The sequence below is a fragment of the Vanacampus margaritifer genome, chromosome 5 (genome assembly GCF_051991255.1).
Source record: "Vanacampus margaritifer isolate UIUO_Vmar chromosome 5, RoL_Vmar_1.0, whole genome shotgun sequence".
NCBI classification, from domain to species: Eukaryota; Metazoa; Chordata; class Actinopteri; order Syngnathiformes; family Syngnathidae; genus Vanacampus; species Vanacampus margaritifer.
The window spans coordinates 1569303-1589891 of NC_135436.1; positions in this window are offsets into that span (position 1 = coordinate 1569303).

A 20589-nucleotide genomic window follows, 5' to 3' on the forward strand; every position below is an offset into this window, starting at 1 on the left:
GGTTTAACATTAGGGTTAGGGTTTCAAACTAGGGTTTTACATTAGGGTTAGGGTTTCAAACTAGGGTTTTGCATTAGGGTTAGGGTTTCAAACTAGGGTTTCAAATTAGGGTTAGGGTTACAAACTAGTGTTTTACATTAGGGTTAGGGTTTCAAACTAGGGTTTCAAATTAGGGTTACGGTTTCAAAATAGTGTTTTAAATTAGGGTTAGGGATTCAAACTAGGGTTTTACGTTAGGGTTAGCGTTTCAAACTCGGTTTTCAAATTAGGGTTAGGGTTACAAACTAGGGTTTTACATTAGGGTTAGGGTTTCAAACTAGGGTTTTACGTTAGGGTTAGGGTTTCAAACTAGGGTTTAACATTAGGGTTAGGGTTTCAAACAAGGGTTTTACATTAGGGTTAATGCTTCAAACTAGGGTTTTACATTAGGGTTAGGGTTTCAAACTAGGGTTTTACATTAGGGTTAGGGATTCAAACTAGGGTTTTAGGTTAGGGTTAGGGTTTCAAACTAGGGTTTTATATTAGGGTTAGGTTTTCAAACTACGGTTTCAAATTAGGGTTAGGGTTTCAAACTAGGGTTTAACATTAGGGTTAGGGTTTCAAACTAGGGTTTCAAATTAGGGTTAGTTTTACAAACAAGGGGTTTTACATTAGGGTTAGGGTTTCAAACTAGGGTTTAACATTAGGGTTAGGGTTTCAAACTAGGGTTTTTATATTAGGGCTAGGGTTACAAACTAGGGTTTAACATTAGGGTTAGGGTTTCAAACTAGGGTTTTACATTAGGGTTAGGGTTTCAAACTAGGGTTTTACATTAGGGTTAGGGTTACAAACTAGGGTTTTACATTAGGGTTAGGGTTTCAAACAAGGGTTTTGCATTAGGGTTAGGGTTTCAAACTAGGGTTTCAAATTAGGGTTAGGGTTTCAAACTAGGGTTTCAAATTAGGGTTACGGTTTCAAACTAGGGTTTTACATTAGGGCAAGTGTTTCAAACTAGGGTTTCAAATTAGCGTTACGGTTTCAAACTAGTGTTTTACATTAGGGTTAGTGTTTCAAACTAGGGTTTCACATTAGGGTTAGGGTTACGAACTAGGGTTTTACATTAGGGTTAGGGTTTCAAACTAGGGTTTTGCATTAGGGTTAGGGATTCAAACTAGGGTTTTACGTTAGGGTTAGGGTTTCAAACTAGGGTTTTATATTAGGGTTAGGTTTTCAAACTACTGTTTCAAATTAGGGTTAGGGTTTCAAACTAGGGTTTAACATTAGGATTAGGGTTTCAAACTAGGGTTTTACATTAGGGTTAGGGTTTCAAACTAGGGTTTTGCATTAGGGTTAGGGTTTCAAACTAGGGTTTCAAATTAGGGTTAGGGTTTCAAACTAGTGTTTTACATTAGGGTTAGGGTTTCAAACTAGGGTTTCAAATTAGGGTTACGGTTTCAAAATAGGGTTTTACATTAGAGTTAGTGTTTCAAACTAGGGTTTCAAATTAGGGTTACGGTTTCAAACTAGGGTTTTACATTAGGGTTAGGGATTCAAACTAGCGTTTTACGCTAGGGCTAGGGTTTCAAACTCGGTTTTTAAATTAGGGTTAGGGTTACAAACTAGGGTTTTACATTAGGGCTAGGGTTTCAAACAAGGGTTTTACATTAGGGTTAATGCTTCAAACTAGGGTTTTACATTAGGGTTAGGGTTTCAAACTAGGGTTTTACATTAGGGTTAGGGTTACAAACTAGGGTTTTACATTAGGGTTAGGGTTTCAAACTAGGGTTTCAAATTAGGGTTAGGGTTTCAAACTAGGGTTTCAAATTAGGGTTAGGGTTTCAAACTAGGGTTTCAAATTAGCGTTACGGTTTCAAACTAGGGTTTTACATTAGGGTTAGTGTTTCAAACTAGGGTTTCAAATTAGCGTTACGGTTTCAAACTAGTGTTTTACATTAGGGTTAGGGTTTCAAACTAGGGTTTTACATTAGGGTTAGGGTTACAAACTAGGGTTTTACATTAGGGTTAGAGTTTCAAACTAGGGTTTTGCATTAGGGTTAAGGATTCAAACTAGGGTTTTACATTAGGGTTAGGGTTTCAAACTAGGGTTTTATATTAGGGTTAGATTTTCAAACTAGGGTTTCAAATTAGGGTTAGGGTTTCAAACTAGGGTTTAACATTAGGGTTAGGGTTTCAAACTAGGGTTTCAAATTAGGGTTAGGGTTACAAAGAAGGGGTTTTAGATTAGGGTTAGGGTTTCAAACTAGGGTTTAACATTAGGGTTAGGGATTCAAACTAGAAATTAACATTAGGGTTAGGGTTTCAAACTAGGGTTTTACATTAGTGTTAGGGTTTCAAACTAGGGTTTTACATTAGGGTTAGGGTTACAAAGAAGGGGTTTTAGATTAGGGTTAGGGTTTCAAACTAGGGTTTCAAATTAGGGTTAGGGTTTCAAACTAGTGTTTTACATTAGGGTTAGGGTTTCAAACTAGGGTTTCAAATTAGGATTACGGTTTCAAACTAGGGTTTTACATTAGGGTTAGTGTTTCAAACTAGGGTTTCAAATTAGGGTTACGGTTTCAAACTAGGGTTTTACATTAGGGTTAGGGTTACAAACTAGGGTTTTACATTAGGGTTAGGGTTTCAAACTAGGGTTTTGCATTAGGGTTAGGGATTCAAACTAGGGTTTTACGTTAGGGTTAGGGTTTCAAACTAGGGTTTTATATTAGGGTTAGGTTTTCAAACTACGGTTTCAAATTAGGGTTAGGGTTTCAAACTAGGGTTTAACATTAGGGTTAGGGTTACAAACTAGGGTTTTACATTAGGGATAGGTTTTCAAACTAGGGTTTTGCATTAGGGTTAGGGTTTCAAACTAGGGTTTCAAATTAGGGTTAGGGTTTCAAACTAGTGTTTTACATTAGGATTAGGGTTTCAAACTAGGGTTTCAAATTAGGGTTATGTTTCAAACTAGGGTTTAAAATTAGGGTTAGGGTTTCAAACTAGGGTTTTTATATTAGGGTTAGGGTTACAAACTAGGTTTTAACATTAGGGTTAGGGTTTCAAACTAGGGTTTAACATTAGGGTTAGGGTTACAAACTAGGGTTTTACATTAGGGTTAGGGTTTCAAACTAGGGTTTTGCATTAGGGTTAGGGTTTCAAACTAGGGTTTCAAATTAGGGTTACGGTTTCAAAATAGGGTTTTACATTAGAGTTAGTGTTTCAAACTAGGGTTTCAAATTAGGGTTACGGTTTCAAACTATTGTTTTACATTAGGGTTAGGGATTCAAACTAGGGTTTTACGTTAGGGTTAGGGTTTCAAACTCGGTTTTCAAATTAGGGTTAGGGTTACAAACTAGGTTTTTACATTAGGGCTAGGGTTTCAAACTCGGTTTTCAAATTAGGGTTAGGGTTACAAACTAGGGTTTTACATTAGGGTTAGGGTTTCAAACTAGGGTTTAACATTAGGGTTAGTGTTACAAACTAGGGTTATAATTTAGGGTTATTGCTTCAAACTAGGGTTTTACATTAGGGTTAGGGTTTCAAACTATGGTTTTACATTAGGGTTAGGGTTACAAACTAGGGTTTTACATTAGGGTTAGGGTTTCAATCTAGGGTTTTACCTTAGGGTTAGGGTTTCAAACTAGGGTTTAAAATTAGGGTTAGGGTTTCAAACTAGCGTTTAACATTAGGGTTAGGGTTACAAACTAGGGTTTTACATTAGGGTTAGGGTTTCAAACTAGGGTTTTGCATTAGGGTTAGGGTTTCAAACTAGTGTTTCAAATTAGGGTTAGGGTTTCAAACTAGTGTTTTACATTAGGGTTAGGGTTTCAAACTAGGGTTTCAAATTAGGGTTATGGTTTCAAACTAGGGTTTAACATTAGGGTTAGGGTTTCAAACAAGGGTTTTACATTAGGGTTAATGCTTCAAACTAGGGTTTTACATTAGGGTTAGGGTTTCAAACTAGGGTTTTACATTAGGGTTAGGGTCACAAACTAGGGTTTTACATTAGGGTTAGGGTTTCAAACTAGGGTTTCAAATTAGGGTTAGGGTTTCAAACTAGGGTTTCAAATTAGGGTTAGGGTTTCAAACTAGTGTTTTACATTAGGGTTAGGGTTTCAAACTAGGGTTTCAAATTAGGGTTACGGTTTCAAACTAGGGTTTTACATTAGGGTTAGTGTTTCAAACTAGGGTTTCAAATTAGTGTTACGGTTTCAAACTAGTGTTTTACATTAGGGTTAGGGTTTCAAACTAGGGTTTTACATTAGGGTTAGGGTTACAAACTAGGGTTTTACATTAGGGTTAGAGTTTCAAACTAGGGTTTTGCATTAGGGTTAAGGATTCAAACTAGGGTTTTACGTTAGGGTTAGGGTTTCAAACTAGGGTTTTATATTAGGGTTAGATTTTCAAACTAGGGTTTCAAATTAGGGTTAGGGTTTCAAACTAGGGTTTAACATTAGGGTTAGGGTTTCAAACTAGGGTTTCAAATTAGGGTTAGGGTTACAAAGAAGGGGTTTTAGATTAGGGTTAGGGTTTCAAACTAGGGTTTAACATTAGGGTTAGGGATTCAAACTAGAGTTTAACATTAGGGTTAGGGTTTCAAACTAGGGTTTTACATTAGTGTTAGGGTTTCAAACTAGGGTTTTACATTAGGGTTAGGGTTACAAAGAAGGGGTTTTAGATTAGGGTTAGGGTTTCAAACTAGGGTTTCAAATTAGGGTTAGGGTTTCAAACTAGTGTTTTACATTAGGGTTAGGGTTTCAAACTAGGGTTTCAAATTAGGGTTACGGTTTCAAACTAGGGTTTTACATTAGGGTTAGTGTTTCAAACTAGGGTTTCAAATTAGGGTTACGGTTTCAAACTAGGGTTTTACATTAGGGTTAGGGTTACAAACTAGGGTTTTACATTAGGGTTAGGGTTTTAAACTAGGGTTTTGCATTAGGGTTAGGGATTCAAACTAGGGTTTTACGTTAGGGTTAGGGTTTCAAACTAGGGTTTTATATTAGGGTTAGGTTTTCAAACTACGGTTTCAAATTAGGGTTAGGGTTTCAAACTAGGGTTTAACATTAGGGTTAGGGTTACAAACTAGGGTTTTACATTAGGGATAGGTTTTCAAACTAGGGTTTTGCATTAGGGTTAGGGTTTCAAACTAGGGTTTCAAATTAGGGTTAGGGTTTCAAACTAGTGTTTTACATTAGGGTTAGGGTTTCAAACTAGGGTTTCAAATTAGGGTTATGTTTCAAACTAGGGTTTAAAATTAGGGTTAGGGTTTCAAACAAGGGTTTTTATATTAGGGTTAGGGTTACAAACTAGGTTTTAACATTAGGGTTAGGGTTTCAAACTAGGGTTTAACATTAGGGTTAGGGTTACAAACTAGGGTTTTACATTAGGGTTAGGGTTTCAAACTAGGGTTTTGCATTAGGGTTAGGGTTTCAAACTAGGGTTTCAAATTAGGGTTACGGTTTCAAAATAGGGTTTTACATTAGAGTTAGTGTTTCAAACTAGGGTTTCAAATTAGGGTTACGGTTTCAAACTATTGTTTTACATTAGGGTTAGGGATTCAAACTAGGGTTTTACGTTAGGGTTAGGGTTTCAAACTCGGTTTTCAAATTAGGGTTAGGGTTACAAACTAGGGTTTTACATTAGGGTTAGGGCTTCAAACTAGGGTTTTACGTTAGGGTTAGGGTTTCAAACTAGGGTTTAACATTAGTGTTAGGGTTTCAAACAAGGGTTTTACATTAGGGTTAATGCTTCAAACTAGGGTTTTACATTAGGGTTAGGGTTTCAAACTACGGTTTTACTTTAGGGTTAGGGTTACAAACTAGTGTTTTACATTAGGGTTAGGGTTTCAAACTAGGGTTTTACATTAGGGTTAGGGTTACAAACTAGGGTTTTACATTAGGGTTAGGGTTTCAAACTAGGGTTTTGCATTAGGGTTAGGGTTACAAACTAGGGTTTACCATTAGGGTTAGGGTTTCAAACTAGGGTTTTACATTATGGTTAGGGTTTCAAACTAGGGTTTTACATTAGGGTTAATGCTTCAAACTAGGGTTTTACATTAGGGTTAGGGTTTCAAACTAGGGTTTACCATTAGGGTTAGGGTTTCAAACTAGGGTTTTACATTATGGTTAGGGTTTCAAACTAGGGTTTTAAATTAGGGTTAGGGTTACAAACTAGGGTTTTAAATTAGGGTTAGGGATTCAAACTAGGGTTTTACGTTAGGGTTAGGGTTTCAAACTAGGGTTTTATATTAGGGTTAGGTTTTCAAACTACGGTTTCAAATTAGGGTTAGGGTTTCAAAGTAGAGTTTAACATTAGGGTTAGGGTTTCAAACTAGGGTTTCAAATTAGGGTTAGGGTTACAAACAAGGGGTTTTACATTAGGGTTAGAGTTTCAAACTAGGGTTTAACATTAGGGTTAGGGTTTCAAACTAGGGTTTTACATTAGGGTTAGGGTTTCAAACTAGGGTTTTACATTAGGGTTAGGGTTACAAACTAGGGTTTTACATTAGGGTTAGGGTTTCAAACAAGGGTTTTGCATTAGGGTTAGGGTTTCAAACTAGGGTTTCAAATTAGGGTTAGGGTTTCAAACTAGGGTTTCAAATTAGGGTTACGGTTTCAAACTAGGGTTTTACATTAGGGTTAGTGTTTCAAACTAGGGTTTTACATTAGGGTTAGGGTTACAAACTAGGGTTTTACATTAGGGTTAGGGTTTCAAACTAGGGTTTTGCATTAGGGTTAGGGATTCAAACTAGGGTTTTACGTTAGGGTTAAGGTTTCAAACTAGGGTTTTATATTAGGGTTAGGTTTTCAAACTACGGTTTCAAATTAGGGTTAGGGTTTCAAACTAGGGTTTTACATTAGGATTAGGGTTTCAAACTAGGGTTTTACATTAGGGTTAGGGTTTCAAACTAGGGTTTTGCATTAGGGTTAGGGTTTCAAACTAGGGTTTCAAATTAGGGTTAGGGTTTCAAACTAGTGTTTTACATTAGGGATAGGGTTTCAAACTAGGGTTTCAAATTAGGGTTACGGTTTCAAAATAGGGTTTTACATTAGAGTTAGTGTTTCAAACTAGGGTTTCAAATTAGGGTTACGGTTTCAAACTTTGGTTTTACATTAGGGTTAGGGATTCAAACTAGGTTTTTACGTTAGGGCTAGGGTTTCAAACTCGGTTTTCAAATTAGGGTTAGGGTTACAAACTAGGGTTTTACATTAGGGTTAGGGTTTCAAACTAGGGTTTTACGTTAGGGTTAGGGTTTCAAACTAGCGTTTAACATTAGGGTTAGGGTTTCAAACAAGGGTTTTACATTAGGGTTAATGCTTCAAACTAGGGTTTTACATTAGGGTTAGGGTTTCAAACTAGGGTTTTACATTAGGGTTAGGGTTACAAACGAGGGTTTTACATTAGGGTTAGGGTTTCAAACTAGGGTTTTGCATTAGGGTTAGGGTTTCAAACTAGGGTTTCAAATTAGGGTTAGGGTTTCAAACTAGTGTTTTACATTAGGGTTAGGGTTTCAAACTAGGGTTTCAAATTAGGGTTACGGTTTCAAACTAGGGTTTTACATTAGGGTTAGTATTTCAAACTAGGGTATCAAATTAGCGTTACGGTTTCAAACTAGTGTTTTACATTAGGGTTAGGGTTTCAAACTAGGGTTTTACATTAGGGTTAGGGTTACAAACTAGGGTTTTACATTAGGGTTAGAGTTTCAAACTAGGGTTTTGCATTAGGGTTAGGGATTCAAACTAGGGTTTTACGTTAGGGTTAGGGATTCAAACTAGGGTTTTATATTAGGGTTAGGTTTTCAAACTAGGGTTTCAAATTAGGGTTAGGGTTTCAAACTAGGGTTTAACATTAGGGTTAGGGTTTCAAACTAGGGTTTCAAATTAGGGTTAGGGTTTCAAACTAGGGTTTAACATTTGGGTTAGGGTTTCAAACTAGGGTTTCAAATTAGGGTTAGGGTTACAAAGAAGGGGTTTTAGATTAGGGTTAGGGTTTCAAACTAGGGTTAAACATTAGGGTTAGGGATTCAAACTAGGGTTTAACATTAGGGTTAGGGTTTCAAACTAGGGTTTTACATTAGGGTTAGGGATTCAAACTAGGGTTTTACGTTAGGGTTAGGGTTTCAAACTAGGGTTTTATATTAGGGTTAGGTTTTCAAACTACGGTTTCAAATTAGGGTTAGGGTTTCAAACTAGGGTTTAACATTAGGGTTAGGGTTTCAAACTAGGGTTTTACATTAGGGTTAGGGTTTCAAACTAGGGTTTTGCATTAGGGTTAGGGTTTCAAACTAGGGTTTAACATTAGGATTAGGGTTTCAAACTAGGGTTTTACATTAGGGTTAGGGTTTCAAACTAGGGTTTTGCATTAGGGTTAGGGTTTCAAACTAGGGTTTCAAATTAGGGTTAGGGTTTCAAACTAGTGTTTTACATTAGGGTTAGGGTTTCAAACTAGGGTTTCAAATTAGGGTTACGGTTTCAAAATAGGGTTTTACATTAGAGTTAGTGTTTCAAACTAGGGTTTCAAATTAGGGTTACGGTTTCAAACTAGGGTTTTACATTAGGGTTAGGGATTCAAACTAGGGTTTTACGTTAGGGCTAGGGTTTCAAACTCGGTTTTTAAATTAGGGTTAGGGTTACAAACTAGGGTTTTACATTAGGGCTAGGGTTTCAAACTAGGGTTTTACGTTAGGGTTAGGGTTTCAAACTAGGGTTTAACATTAGGGTTAGGGTTTCAAACAAGGGTTTTACATCAGGGTTAATGCTTCAAACTAGGGTTTTACATTAGGGTTAGGGTTTCAAACTAGGGTTTTACATTAGGGTTAGGGTTACAAACTAGGGTTTTACATTAGGGTTAGGGTTTCAAACTAGGGTTTCAAATTAGGGTTAGGGTTTCAAACTAGGGTTTCAAATTAGGGTTAGGGTTTCAAACTAGTGTTTTACATTAGGGTTAGGGTTTCAAACTAGGGTTTCAAATTAGGGTTATGGTTTCAAACTAGGGTTTTACATTAGGGTTAGTATTTCAAACTAGGGTTTCAAATTAGCGTTACGGTTACAAACTAGGGTTTTACATTAGGGTTAGGGTTTCAAACTAGGGTTTTGCATTAGGGTTAGGGTTACAAACTAGGGTTTACCATTAGGGTTAGGGTTTCAAACTAGGGTTTTACATTATGGTTAGGGTTTCAAACTAGGGTTTTACATTAGGGTTAATGCTTCAAACTAGGGTTTTACATTAGGGTTAGGGTTTCAAACTAGGGTTTACCATTAGGGTTAGGGTTAGGGTTTCAAACTAGGGTTTTACATTATGGTTAGGGTTTCAAACTAGGCTTTTACATTAGGGTTAGGGTTACAAACTAGGGTTTTACATTAGGGTTAGGGATTCAAACTAGGGTTTTAGGTTAGGGTTAGGGTTTCAAACTAGGGTTTTATATTAGGGTTAGGTTTTCAAACTACGGTTTCAAATTAGGGTTAGGGTTTCAAACTAGGGTTTAACATTAGGGTTAGGGTTTCAAACTAGGGTTTCAAATTAGGGTTAGTTTTACAAACAAGGGGTTTTACATTAGGGTTAGGGTTTCAAACTAGGGTTTAACATTAGGGTTAGGGTTTCAAACTAGGGTTTTTATATTAGGGTTAGGGTTACAAACTAGGGTTTTACATTAGGGCAAGTGTTTCAAACTAGGGTTTCAAATTAGCGTTACGGTTTCAAACTAGTGTTTTACATTAGGGTTAGTGTTTCAAACTAGGGTTTCACATTAGGGTTAGGGTTACAAACTAGGGTTTTACATTAGGGTTAGGGTTTCAAACTAGGGTTTTGCATTAGGGTTAGGGATTCAAACTAGGGTTTTACGTTAGGGTTAGGGTTTCAAACTAGGGTTTTATATTAGGGTTAGGTTTTCAAACTACTGTTTCAAATTAGGGTTAGGGTTTCAAACTAGGGTTTAACATTAGGATTAAGGTTTCAAACTAGGGTTTTACATTAGGGTTAGGGTTTCAAACTAGGGTTTTGCATTAGGGTTAGGGTTTCAAACTAGGGTTTACCATTAGGGTTAGGGTTTCAAACTAGGGTTTTACATTATGGTTAGGGTTTCAAACTAGGGTTTTACATTAGGGTTAATGCTTCAAACTAGGGTTTTACATTAGGGTTAGGGATTCAAACTAGGGTTTTAGGTTAGGGTTAGGGTTTCAAACTAGGGTTTTATATTAGGGTTAGGTTTTCAAACTACGGTTTCAAATTAGGGTTAGGGTTTCAAACTAGGGTTTAACATTAGAGTTAGGGTTTCAAACTAGGGTTTCAAATTAGGGTTAGTTTTACAAACAAGGGGTTTTACATTAGGGTTAGGGTTTCAAACTAGGGTTTAACATTAGGGTTAGGGTTTCAAACTAGGGTTTCAAATTAGGTTTTAGGGTTTCAAACTAGTGTTTTACATTAGGGTTAGGGTTTCAAACTAGGGTTTCAAATTAGGGTTACGGTTTCAAAATAGGGTTTTACATTAGAGTTAGTGTTTCAAACTAGGGTTTCAAATTAGGGTTACGTTTTCAAACTAGGGTTTTACATTAGGGTTAGGGATTCAAACTAGCGTTTTACTTTAGGGCTAGGGTTTCAAACTCGGTTTTTAAATTAGGGTTAGGGTTACAAACTAGGGTTTTACATTAGGGCTAGGGTTTCAAACTAGGGTTTTACGTTAGGGTTAGGGTTTCAAACTAGGGTTTAACATTAGGGTTAGGGTTTCAAACAAGGGTTTTACATTAGGGTTAATGCTTCAAACTAGGGTTTTACATTAGGGTTAGGGTTTCAAACTAGGGTTTTACATGAGGGTTAGGGTTACAAACTAGGGTTTTACATTAGGGTTAGGGTTTCAAACTAGGGTTTCAAATTAGGGATAGGGTTTCAAACTAGGGTTTCAAATTAGGGTTAGGGTTTCAAACTAGTGTTTTACATTAGGGTTAGGGTTTCAAACTAGGGTTTCAAATTAGGGTTACGGTTTCAAACTAGGGTTTTACATTAGGGTTAGTGTTTCAAACTAGGGTTTCAAATTAGCGTTACGGTTTCAAACTAGTGTTTTACATTAGGGTTAGGGTTTCAAACTAGGGTTTTACATTAGGGTTAGGGTTACAAACTAGGGTTTTACATTAGGGTTAGAGTTTCAAACTAGGGTTTTGCATTAGGGTTAAGGATTCAAACTAGGGTTTTACGTTAGGGTTAGGGTTTCAAACTAGGGTTTTATATTAGGGTTAGATTTTCAAACTAGGGTTTCAAATTAGGGTTAGGGTTTCAAACTAGGGTTTAACATTAGGGTTAGGGTTTCAAACTAGGGTTTCAAATTAGGGTTAGGGTTACAAAGAAGGGGTTTTAGATTAGGGTTAGGGTTTCAAACTAGGGTTTAACATTAGGGTTAGGGATTCAAACTAGAGTTTAACATTAGGGTTAGGGTTTCAAACTAGGGTTTTACATTAGTGTTAGGGTTTCAAACTAGGGTTTTACATTAGGGTTAGGGTTACAAAGAAGGGGTTTTAGATTAGGGTTAGGGTTTCAAACTAGGGTTTCAAATTAGGGTTAGGGTTTCAAACTAGTGTTTTACATTAGGGTTAGGGTTTCAAACTAGGGTTTCAAATTAGGGTTACGGTTTCAAACTAGGGTTTTACATTAGGGTTAGTGTTTCAAACTAGGGTTTCAAATTAGGGTTACGGTTTCAAACTAGGGTTTTACATTAGGGTTAGGGTTACAAACTAGGGTTTTACATTAGGGTTAGGGTTTCAAACTAGGGTTTTGCATTAGGGTTAGGGATTCAAACTAGGGTTTTACGTTAGGGTTAGGGTTTCAAACTAGGGTTTTATATTAGGGTTAGGTTTTCAAACTACGGTTTCAAATTAGGGTTAGGGTTTCAAACTAGGGTTTAACATTAGGGTTAGGTTTACAAACTAGGGTTTTACATTAGGGATAGGTTTTCAAACTAGGGTTTTGCATTAGGGTTAGGGTTTCAAACTAGGGTTTCAAATTAGGGTTAGGGTTTCAAACTAGTGTTTTACATTAGGGTTAGGGTTTCAAACTAGGGTTTCAAATTAGGGTTATGTTTCAAACTAGGGTTTAAAATTAGGGTTAGGGTTTCAAACTAGGGTTTTTATATTAGGGTTAGGGTTACAAACTAGGTTTTAAAATTAGGGTTAGGGTTTCAAACTAGGGTTTAACATTAGGGTTAGGGTTACAAACTAGGGTTTTACATTAGGGTTAGGGTTTCAAACTAGGGTTTTGCATTAGGGTTAGGGTTTCAAACTAGGGTTTCAAATTAGGGTTACGGTTTCAAAATAGGGTTTTACATTAGAGTTAGTGTTTCAAACTAGGGTTTCAAATTAGGGTTACGGTTTCAAACTATTGTTTTACATTAGGGTTAGGGCTTCAAACTAGGGTTTTACGTTAGGGTTAGGGTTTCAAACTAGGGTTTAACATTAGGGTTAGGGTTTCAAACAAGGGTTTTACATTAGGGTTAATGCTTCAAACTAGGGTTTTACATTAGGGTTAGGGTTTCAAACTACGGTTTTACTTTAGGGTTAGGGTTACAAACTAGGGTTTTACATTAGGGTTAGGGTTTCAAACTAGGGTTTTACATTAGGGTTAGGGTTACAAACTAGGGTTTTACATTAGGGTTAGGGTTTCAAACTAGGGTTTTGCATTAGGGTTAGGGTTACAAACTAGGGTTTACCATTAGGGTTAGGGTTTCAAACTAGGGTTTTACATTATGGTTAGGGTTTCAAACTAGGGTTTTACATTAGGGTTAATGCTTCAAACTAGGGTTTTACATTAGGGTTAGGGTTTCAAACTAGGGTTTACCATTAGGGTTAGGGTTTCAAACTAGGGTTTTACATTATGGTTAGGGTTTCAAACTAGGGTTTTAAATTAGGGTTAGGGTTACAAACTAGGGTTTTAAATTAGGGTTAGGGATTCAAACTAGGGTTTTACGTTAGGGTTAGGGTTTCAAACTAGGGTTTTATATTAGGGTTAGGTTTTCAAACTACGGTTTCAAATTAGGGTTAGGGTTTCAAAGTAGAGTTTAACATTAGGGTTAGGGTTTCAAACTAGGGTTTCAAATTAGGGTTAGGGTTACAAACAAGGGGTTTTACATTAGGGTTAGAGTTTCAAACTAGGGTTTAACATTAGGGTTAGGGTTTCAAACTAGGGTTTTACATTAGGGTTAGGGTTTCAAACTAGGGTTTTACATTAGGGTTAGGGTTACAAACTAGGGTTTTACATTAGGGTTAGGGTTTCAAACAAGGGTTTTGCATTAGGGTTAGGGTTTCAAACTAGGGTTTCAAATTAGGGTTAGGGTTTCAAACTAGGGTTTCAAATTAGGGTTACGGTTTCAAACTAGGGTTTTACATTAGGGTTAGTGTTTCAAACTAGGGTTTTACATTAGGGTTAGGGTTACAAACTAGGGTTTTACATTAGGGTTAGGGATTCAAACTAGGGTTTTACGTTAGGGTTAAGGTTTCAAACTAGGGTTTTATATTAGGGTTAGGTTTTCAAACTACGGTTTCAAATTAGGGTTAGGGTTTCAAACTAGGGTTTAACATTAGGATTAGGGTTTCAAACTAGGGTTTTACATTAGGGTTAGGGTTTCAAACTAGGGTTTTGCATTAGGGTTAGGGTTTCAAACTAGGGTTTCAAATTAGGGTTAGGGTTTCAAACTAGTGTTTTACATTAGGGTTAGGGTTTCAAACTAGGGTTTCAAATTAGGGTTACGGTTTCAAACTAGGGTTTAACATTTGGGTTAGGGTTTCAAACTAGGGTTTCAAATTAGGGTTAGGGTTACAAAGAAGGGGTTTTAGATTAGGGTTAGGGTTTCAAACTAGGGTTAAACATTAGGGTTAGGGATTCAAACTAGGGTTTAACATTAGGGTTAGGGTTTCAAACTAGGGTTTTACATTAGGGTTAGGGATTCAAACTAGGGTTTTACGTTAGGGTTAGGGTTTCAAACTAGGGTTTTATATTAGGGTTAGGTTTTCAAACTACGGTTTCAAATTAGGGTTAGGGTTTCAAACTAGGGTTTAACATTAGGGTTAGGGTTTCAAACTAGGGTTTTACATTAGGGTTAGGGTTTCAAACTAGGGTTTTGCATTAGGGTTAGGGTTTCAAACTAGGGTTTCAAATTAGGGTTAGGGTTACAAACTAGTGTTTCAAATTAGGGTTAGGGTTTCAAACTAGGGTTTAACATTAGGATTAGGGTTTCAAACTAGGGTTTTACATTTGGGTTAGGGTTTCAAACTAGGGTTTTGCATTAGGGTTAGGGTTTCAAACTAGGGTTTCAAATTAGGGTTAGGGTTTCAAACTAGTGTTTTACATTAGGGTTAGGGTTTCAAACTAGGGTTTCAAATTAGGGTTACGGTTTCAAAATAGGGTTTTACATTAGAGTTAGTGTTTCAAACTAGGGTTTCAAATTAGGGTTACGGTTTCAAACTAGGGTTTTACATTAGGGTTAGGGATTCAAACTAGGGTTTTACGTTAGGGCTAGGGTTTCAAACTCGGTTTTTTTTAAATTAGGGTTAGGGTTACAAACTAGGGTTTTACATTAGGGCTAGGGTTTCAAACTAGGGTTTTACGTTAGGGTTAGGGTTTCAAACTAGGGTTTAACATTAGGGTTAGGGTTTCAAACAAGGGTTTTACATTAGGGTTAATGCTTCAAACTAGGGTTTTACATTAGGGTTAGGGTTTCAAACTAGGGTTTTACATTAGGGTTAGGGTTACAAACTAGGGTTTTACATTAGGGTTAGGGTTTCAAACTAGGGTTTCAAATTAGGGTTAGGGTTTCAAACTAGGGTTTCAAATTAGGGTTAGGGTTTCAAACTAGTGTTTTACATTAGGGATAGGGTTTCAAACTAGGGTTTCAAATTAGGGTTACGGTTTCAAACTAGGGTTTTACATTAGGGTTAGTGTTTCAAACTAGGGTTTCAAATTAGCGTTACGGTTTCAAACTAGTGTTTTACATTAGGGTTAGGGTTTCAAACTAGGGTTTTACATTAGGGTTAGGGTTACAAACTAGGGTTTTACATTAGGGTTAGAGTTTCAAACTAGGGTTTTGCATTAGGGTTAGGGATTCAAACTAGGGTTTTACGTTAGGGTTAGGGTTTCAAACTAGGGTTTTATATTAGGGTTAGATTTTCAAACTAGGGTTTCAAATTAGGGTTAGGGTTTCAAACTAGGGTTTAACATTAGGGTTAGGGTTTCAAACTAGGGTTTCAAATTAGGGTTAGCGTTACAAACAAGGGGTTTTAGATTAGGGTTAGGGTTTCAAACTAGGGTTTAACATTAGGGTTAGGGATTCAAACTAGAGTTTAACATTAGGGTTAGGGTTTCAAACTAGGGTTTTACATTAGTGTTAGGGTTTCAAACTAGGGTTTTACATTAGGGTTAGGTTTACAAAGAAGGGGTTTTAGATTAGGGTTAGGGTTTCAAACTAGGGTTTCAAATTAGGGTTAGGGTTTCAAACTAGTGTTTTACATTAGGGTTAGGGTTTCAAACTAGGGTTTCAAATTAGGGTTACGGTTTCAAACTAGGGTTTTACATTAGGGTTAGTGTTTCAAACTAGGGTTTCAAATTAGGGTTACGGTTTCAAACTAGGGTTTTACATTAGGGTTAGGGTTACAAACTAGGGTTTTACATTAGGGTTAGGGTTTCAAACTAGGGTTTTGCATTAGGGTTAGGGATTCAAACTAGGGTTTTACGTTAGGGTTAGGGTTTCAAACTAGGGTTTTATATTAGGGTTAGGTTTTAAAACTACGGTTTCAAATTAGGGTTAGGGTTTCAAACTAGGGTTTAACATTAGGGTTAGGTTTACAAACTAGGGTTTTACATTAGGGATAGGGTTTCAAACTAGGGTTTTGCATTAGGGTTAGGGTTTCAAACTAGGGTTTCAAATTAGGGTTAGGGTTTCAAACTAGGGTTTAAAATTAGGGTTAGGGTTTCAAACTAGGGTTTTTATATTAGGGTTAGGGTTACAAACTAGGTTTTAACATTAGGGTTAGGGTTTCAAACTTGGGTTTAACATTAGGGTTAGGGTTACAAACTAGGGTTTTACATTAGGGTTAGGGTTTCAAACTAGGGTTTTGCATTAGGGTTAGGGTTTCAAACTAGGGTTTCAAATTAGGGTTACGGTTTCAAAATAGGGTTTTACATTAGAGTTAGTGTTTCAAACTAGGGTTTCAAATTAGGGTTACGGTTTCAAACTATTGTTTTACATTAGGGTTAGGGATTCAAACTAGGGTTTTACGTTAGGGTTAGGGTTTCAAACTCGGTTTTCAAATTAGGTTTAGGGTTACAAACTAGGGTTTTACATTAGGGTTAGGGCTTCAAACTAGGGTTTTACGTTAGGGTTAGGGTTTCAAACTAGGGTTTAACATTAGGGTTAGGGTTTCAAACAAGGGTTTTACATTAGGGTTAATGCTTCAAACTAGGGTTTTACATTAGGGTTAGGGTTTCAAACTAGGGTTTTACATTAGGGTTAGGGTTACAAACTAGGGTTTTACATTAGGGTTAGGGTTTCAAACTAGGGTTTTGCATTAGGGTTAGGGTTACAAACTAGGGTTTACCATTAGGGTTAGGGTTTCAAACTAGGGTTTTACATTATGGTTAGGGTTTCAAACTAGGGTTTTACATTAGGGTTAATGCTTCAAACTAGGGTTTTACATTAGGGTTAGGGTTTCAAACTAGGGTTTACCATTAGGGTTAGGGTTTCAAACTAGGGTTTTACATTATGGTTAGGGTTTCAAACTAGGGTTTTACATTAGGGTTAGGGTTACAAACTAGGGTTTTAAATTAGGGTTAGGGATTCAAACTAGGGTTTAACGTTAGGGTTAGGGTTTCAAACTAGGGTTTTATATTAGGGTTAGGTTTTCAAACTACGGTTTCAAATTAGGGTTAGGGTTTCAAAGTAGAGTTTAACATTAGGGTTAGGGTTTCAAACTAGGGTTTCAAATTAGGGTTAGGGTTACAAACAAGGGGTTTTACATTAGGGTTAGAGTTTCAAACTAGGGTTTAACATTAGGGTTAGGGTTTCAAACTAGGGTTTTTATATTAGGGTTAGGGTTACAAACTAGGGTTTAACATTAGGGTTAGGGTTTGAAACTAGGGTTTTACATTAGGGTTAGGGTTTCAAACTAGGGTTTTACATTAGGGTTAGGGTTACAAACTAGGGTTTTACATTAGGGTTAGGGTTTCAAACAAGGGTTTTGCATTAGGGTTAGGGTTTCAAACTAGGGTTTCAAATTAGGGTTAGGGTTTCAAACTAGGGTTTCAAATTAGGGTTACGGTTTCAAACTAGGGTTTTACATTAGGGTTAGTGTTTCAAACTAGGGTTTTACATTAGGGTTAGGGTTACAAACTAGGGTTTTACATTAGGGTTAGGGTTTCAAACTAGGGTTTTGCATTAGGGTTAGGGTTTCAAACTAGGGTTTTACGTTAGGGTTAAGGTTTCAAACTAGGGTTTTATATTAGGGTTAGGTTTTCAAACTACGGTTTCAAATTAGGGTTAGGGTTTCAAACTAGGGTTTAACATTAGGATTAGGGTTTCAAACTAGGGTTTTACATTAGGGTTAGGGTTTCAAACTAGGGTTTTGCATTAGGGTTAGGGTTTCAAACTAGGGTTTCAAATTAGGGTTAGGGTTTCAAACTAGTGTTTTACATTAGGGTTAGGGTTTCAACTTAGGGTTTCAAATTAGGGTTACGGTTTCAAAATAGGGTTTTACATTAGAGTTAGTGTTTCAAACTAGGGTTTCAAATTAGGGTTACGGTTTCAAACTAGGGTTTTACATTAGGGTTAGGGATTCAAACTAGGGTTTTACGTTAGGGCTAGGGTTTCAAACTCGGTTTTTAAATTAGGGTTAGGGTTACAAACTAGGGTTTTACATTAGGGTTAGGGTTTCAAACTAGGGTTTTACGTTAGGGTTAGGGTTTCAAACTAGGGTTTAACATTAGGGTTAGGGTTTCAAACTTGGGTTTTACATTAGGGTTAATGCTTCAAACTAGGGTTTTACATTAGGGTTAGGGTTTCAAACTAGGGTTTTACATTAGGGTTAGGGTTACAAACTAGGGTTTTACATTAGGGTTAGGGTTTCAAACTAGGGTTTGGCATTAGGGTTAGGGTTTCAAACTAGGGTTTCAAATTAGGGTTAGGGTTTCAAACTAGTGTTTTACATTAGGGTTAGGGTTTCAAACTAGGGTTTCAAATTAGGGTTAGGGTTTCAAACTAGTGTTTTACATTAGGGTTAGGGTTTCAAACTAGGGTTTCAAATTAGGGTTACGGTTTCAAACTAGGGTTTTACATTAGGGTTAGGGTTTCAAACTAGGGTTTCAAATTAGGGTTACGGTTTCAAACTAGGGTTTTACATTAGGGTTAGTGTTTCAAACTAGGGTTTCAAATTAGCGTTACGGTTTCAAACTAGTGTTTTACATTAGGGTTAGGGTTTCAAACTAGGGTTTTACATTAGGGTTAGGGTTTCAAACTAGGGTTTCAAATTAGGGTTACGGTTTCAAACTAGGGTTTTACATTAGGGTTAGTGTTTCAAACTAGGGTTTCAAATTAGCGTTACGGTTTCAAACTAGTGTTTTACATTAGGGTTAGGGTTTCAAACTAGGGTTTTACATTAGGGTTAGGGTTACAAACTAGGGTTTAACATTAGGGTTAGGGTTTCAAACTAGGGTTTTACATCAGGGTTAGGGATTCAAATTAGGGTTTTACGTTAGGGTTAGGGTTTCAAACTAGGGTTTTATATTAGGGTTAGGTTTTCAAACTACGGTTTCAAATTAGGGTTAGGGTTTCAAACTAGGGTTTAACATTAGGGTTAGGGTTTCAAACTAGGGTTTTACATTAGGGTTAGGGTTTCAAACTAGGGTTTTGCATTAGGGTTAGGGTTTCAAACTAGGGTTTCAAATTAGGGTTAGGGTTACAAACTAGTGTTTTACATTAGGGTTAGGGTTTCAAACTAGGGTTTCAAATTAGGGTTACGGTTTCAAAATAGTGTTTTAAATTAGGGTTAGGGATTCAAACTAGGGTTTTACGTTAGGGTTAGCGTTTCAAACTCGGTTTTCAAATTAGGGTTAGGGTTACAAACTAGGGTTTTACATTAGGGTTAGGGTTTCAAACTAGGGTTTTACGTTAGGGTTAGGGTTTCAAACTAGGGTTTAACATTAGGGTTAGGGTTTCAAACAAGGGTTTTACATTAGGGTTAATGCTTCAAACTAGGGTTTTACATTAGGGTTAGGGTTTCAAACTAGGGTTTTACATTAGGGTTAGGGATTCAAACTAGGGTTTTAGGTTAGGGTTAGGGTTTCAAACTAGGGTTTTATATTAGGGTTAGGTTTTCAAACTACGGTTTCAAATTAGGGTTAGGGTTTCAAACTAGGGTTTAACATTAGGGTTAGGGTTTCAAACTAGGGTTTCAAATTAGGGTTAGTTTTACAAACAAGGGGTTTTACATTAGGGTTAGGGTTTCAAACTAGGGTTTAACATTAGGGTTAGGGTTTCAAACTAGGGTTTTTATATTAGGGCTAGGGTTACAAACTAGGGTTTAACATTAGGGTTAGGGTTTCAAACTAGGGTTTTACATTAGGGTTAGGGTTTCAAACTAGGGTTTTACATTAGGGTTAGGGTTACAAACTAGGGTTTTACATTAGGGTTAGGGTTTCAAACAAGGGTTTTGCATTAGGGTTAGGGTTTCAAACTAGGGTTTCAAATTAGGGTTAGGGTTTCAAACTAGGGTTTCAAATTAGGGTTACGGTTTCAAACTAGGGTTTTACATTAGGGCAAGTGTTTCAAACTAGGGTTTCAAATTAGCGTTACGGTTTCAAACTAGTGTTTTACATTAGGGTTAGTGTTTCAAACTAGGGTTTCACATTAGGGTTAGGGTTACGAACTAGGGTTTTACATTAGGGTTAGGGTTTCAAACTAGGGTTTTGCATTAGGGTTAGGGATTCAAACTAGGGTTTTACGTTAGGGTTAGGGTTTCAAACTAGGGTTTTATATTAGGGTTAGGTTTTCAAACTACTGTTTCAAATTAGGGTTAGGGTTTCAAACTAGGGTTTAACATTAGGATTAGGGTTTCAAACTAGGGTTTTACATTAGGGTTAGGGTTTCAAACTAGGGTTTTGCATTAGGGTTAGGGTTTCAAACTAGGGTTTCAAATTAGGGTTAGGGTTTCAAACTAGTGTTTTACATTAGGGTTAGGGTTTCAAACTAGGGTTTCAAATTAGGGTTACGGTTTCAAAATAGGGTTTTACATTAGAGTTAGTGTTTCAAACTAGGGTTTCAAATTAGGGTTACGGTTTCAAACTAGGGTTTTACATTAGGGTTAGGGATTCAAACTAGCGTTTTACGCTAGGGCTAGGGTTTCAAACTCGGTTTTTAAATTAGGGTTAGGGTTACAAACTAGGGTTTTACATTAGGGCTAGGGTTTCAAACAAGGGTTTTACATTAGGGTTAATGCTTCAAACTAGGGTTTTACATTAGGGTTAGGGTTTCAAACTAGGGTTTTACATTAGGGTTAGGGTTACAAACTAGGGTTTTACATTAGGGTTAGGGTTTCAAACTAGGGTTTCAAATTAGGGTTAGGGTTTCAAACTAGGGTTTCAAATTAG